Consider the following 4551-nt stretch of genomic DNA (forward strand, 5'->3'; position numbering starts at 1 on the left):
TTTGATATGTGACTATATGTATTATTAACTCAATTTACATGTTTTTTGTCAAACGTATTTCTATTTTTATTTATGTTTATTGTCTATTGCAATTGTGTGATAAAAAAATCAATGTACTAATTATGCCTGTAATGGGTCCACTATTGGAAATAAAATATATCTTATCTTAATATACCTTATCTTATCTTATATTATTGAAAATAAAAAATTAAGAGTGAAAGAGGACACTGAATAAAAACTTCTAATCTGATTAAAAACCAGACCTCGCCTGCTCGTACAGACGAGTATAACGAATAACGAAATCAGAGAACTACATCTTAATTAGATTGGCTAACTTCTAGACTATAGTATTAGAAAAGTTTTTCTTGCTTGCCAGTAACTTCCTATTTTTAAGTCCAAACCCACGTCACTGAAGGAGATGTCATTTAATGTTTTAATTAAGCTGCTCAAATGTTCCTGGGAGCATGGTTCAATGCCCGACAGTAGATTATAAGGTTTTTTTCTTTTATATTCCCATGGTAGATATATGAAACAGAACTAATTAAGACCTATTTGTTCAAAAAGTACCTAAACAATTAGCCTAATCCATTTTGGGTCAACTTTTCCAGAGGAAATTGAAACCCTAGATTCTTTATAATTTCAAAATTTACCAGAATCCTAGACAGGTTTCAAAATTTGAAAGTTTTATTGTCAAGTCAAACCCCTCTCTCATATGTATTCTCATTCAAAATTGCTTTAATACAAAATGTTTCAATTATAAGCGATACCATGATAATTTCTCTTTAACGAAGCAGCTAGTGTAATCTTAGAACTTATTTTTCATTTATACTTTGTGCATACCTTATTTTAACCTTTTGCTTTAATCGATTCATTTGTCACAAACAGACCAATTTTTATTCTTGTGTGAGTTTCATCCTCAAAATGCGTGAACATAAAATGTTACTTATTTTTGAGTACACAGGTGTTAAGTGAACAGGAATATTATGTAGTGTGACACGAAGAAGTGTTTTACAGATTTTTGCCACTTTATTGTAATTTGATGGAAAACTTTTTTAAAGGAACAATTTCGAAAGGTTGAGATTTTTTAAACAACATCCTCCTTTCAATGTGGGGTTAATAATCTAAATGTTACCTCCTTTCAGAATGATGCATGTTAGAAAATATAATAGGTTAAATAATTTTATACATGTACATCATACAATGAGATTTTAAATATTTCCGAATGATCGAAGAAAGACAACTCAAATTCATTTAATGTCATCTCGATAAATAAAATGTTCCGAGAACAAAATCAAGGAGATATTCGAAAGGAACTATTACAATGTCATCACAAAACCCAAACAAAGACGATGAAAGGAGAGAAAAGTTCATAAAACCCAGACAAAGACGATGAAAGGAGAGAAAAGTAACCCAAACAAAGACGATGAAAGGAGAGAAAAGTAACCCAAACAAAGACGATGAAAGGAGAGAAAAGTTACCCAAACAAAGACGATGAAAGGAGAGAAAAGTTCATAAAACCCAAACAAAGACGATGAAAGGAGAGAAAAGTTCATAAAACCCTTCCCAAGAATTTATATTGAGCAACAGGAACGACACCAACAATTATAGTCTTGACTTCTTCCGCTCGTGACGTCATTTAGTATAAACCATGAAAGATAATCCTTGATAAAACTAAATACTTTGAGGCCTTTTATTTATTTGTAAAATTGAAATGCATATTGCCTAAAAAAACTAAAATAGGGGGAAATGAAATACTATAAGTTTGTCAAGAGTCATCACAACATAGTAGTCGTGTATGATTTACAAACTATCAGATAAATACCGAATTATATGCAGATAATAAAAAAAATTAGTTTTCACCTCTTGAGACGTAGAATCTAACACCATGAGCAACACGTACATTACATTTCGATGAAAAATGAACTTTAAAAAACCAATACATTGTAACTTAGTAATTAGCATTAGTTAAATTTTATGATAGGAAATAATTTCTGTATAAATCATAAACGGGAAAATTCGCCAAAATTAGTACATGTATTATATCCTGAAACTTTATACATATAAAATCTCATTTTCGACACGGAAAACTGGGGAGACGTGTTTGAGAAAACGTTGCAATGGAAACGTCTGCATTTGCTTGTTGGAAATAGATAATGATTCGGTTTTAATATTCCACTTAGTACATTATTTGGTGCTTACAATTAGCTTGGTCGCCTTTTCTCTTTTGAACCTTAATTTTCTCTGTTTCAAAACCGCTATCCCGTGTCTGTCAAACATAGCTAAGACCCTGCATGTTGCGTTCTGCACGATGTATCCACCCATGTTCACATGAGGTGGATGTAAGCAATCATAGGTAACCGTACATCCTTCAAAAAGAAGAAAATAGTTATACCGTATATTCGGCAATCAAAGGCTTAGACTTGAAAAATATTGACAAAAATGATATCTAATATGACACACACGAACCAACGACAGAATTTGCTAATAAAATCCAATCTTCCAAAGAGCGAAAACACTATGAATTGGCACACGGAAACTACTGACAAGACTTGAACAATTACATGAACATTTGACACGGAAACTACTGACAAGACTTGAACAATTACATGAACATTTGACACGGAAACTACTGACAAGACTTGAACAATTACATGAATATTTGACACGGAAACTACTGACAAGACTTGAACAATTACATGAACATTTGACACGGAAACTACTGACAAGACTTGAACAATTACATGAATATTTGACACGGAAACTACTGACATGACTGGAACAATTACATGAACATTTGACACGGAAACTACTGACAAGACTTGAACAATTACATGAATATTTGACACGGAAACTACTGACATGACTTGAACAATTACATGAATATTTGACACGGAAACTACTGACAAGACTTGAACAATTACACGAATATTTGACACGGAAACTACTGACAAGACTTGAACCATTACATGAATATTTGACACGGAAACTACTGACATGACTTGAACAATTACATGAATATTTGACACGGAAACTACTGACAAGACTTGAACAATTACATGAATATTTGACACGGAAACTACTGACAAGACTTGAACAATTACATGAATATTTGACACGGAAACTACTGACAAGACTTGAACAATTACATGAATATTTGACACGGAAACTACTGACAAGACTTGAACAATTACATGAATATTTGACACGGAAACTACTGACAAGACTTGAATAATTACCATTTAATTTGGTGGCGATGACACCATTAGTATCTTTATCTACATCTAATTCATCAATTAAATGTATATGCTCAGGACCATACGAGTATTTGGACCATACCCGTATGGTCATGACCATATGGGTATATACTCATATGGTCGAGGGAATTAACATTCTGTTACAGTTTACTTTTAATACTTCAAAACTCTTCATATGGTCTGCCCGTTCATTAAAAAGACGCTTTCATATAGGTAATTTTATTATTATATTATGCTAAAAAGATTAGCTAAATAAAAATTAGAAGTTTCACATAGTTAATTTCACTTAATTGTCAAAACTATAATAAACACATTTTATACCCATGGTCATAACCGATGGTCAATACCGATTTGTTATTACGAGTGAATGAAAAAAAATTCGGCTTAAATAATTAAATTTCAAAACTTTCTTAATGAACTGTTACACAAGAAGTCACTTGAAAGTAACATAGTTTATTTAAAATGTCTTGTAAATATGGTGTATTGTAGTCATAACTTACGATATTTGAGATCTAGAGCTTCTTAAAAACACCATAAACATCAAAATTGCTAAAGACCTCGGTGTCACTGTACGCAGCTGCAAAAAGGCTAGCTTTTCACTCGCAAACAAAAGGTGTACATGGAAAGGATCCTGCACAACCAAGACTTGCAAATGCAAAAAGCCATGATACTGTGTGGCAGCAAATGTCACCCAAACCTACATGTAAGAATGTAACTAGCGATGAAAACTAACTATGGCATCAATATTTAATTTTAACGTAGTTTTTGAATTATAAAATTAACAAATTGTCATGTTACCATCAATGTTTTTTCTTTTTAAAGATAAAGTTTATGTATTATTGAAACGTTTATAATGTAATTTGAAAAAAAAATACCTTTATGGTCAAAATACTCATATGGTCCGGCCCGTTAATAACAAAACGAGTATTATACTCATATGGTCCGACCATACGCGTATGGTCCAAATACTTATATGGTCCGGAACATATATATTGAAAGGAATTGCCAAAAAAATACCACACATCATATTAAACCATCAACATTTTATTATTACTTAATGTGTAAAAACTTTTCTATTTTTCAATGTTTGTAAGTAAGCATTCAACATGCTAATTTCTTAAGTTATGATTTTTCACATGGTGGAAAACAACTTGAACGATATCGTCTACTGTATATAATAGACAGTTTTATTTATTGGACAAAACTCCCCGAAGCGTGCCTCTATGTTTAAATATTTTAAAATTGTATAAAACCTTTTAATGCCACTATTCACCCGTGAAGAAATTTGATCTTTAAA

This window comes from Mytilus galloprovincialis, chromosome 8 (genome assembly GCF_965363235.1).
Source record: "Mytilus galloprovincialis chromosome 8, xbMytGall1.hap1.1, whole genome shotgun sequence".
NCBI lineage: Eukaryota > Metazoa > Mollusca > Bivalvia > Mytilida > Mytilidae > Mytilus > Mytilus galloprovincialis.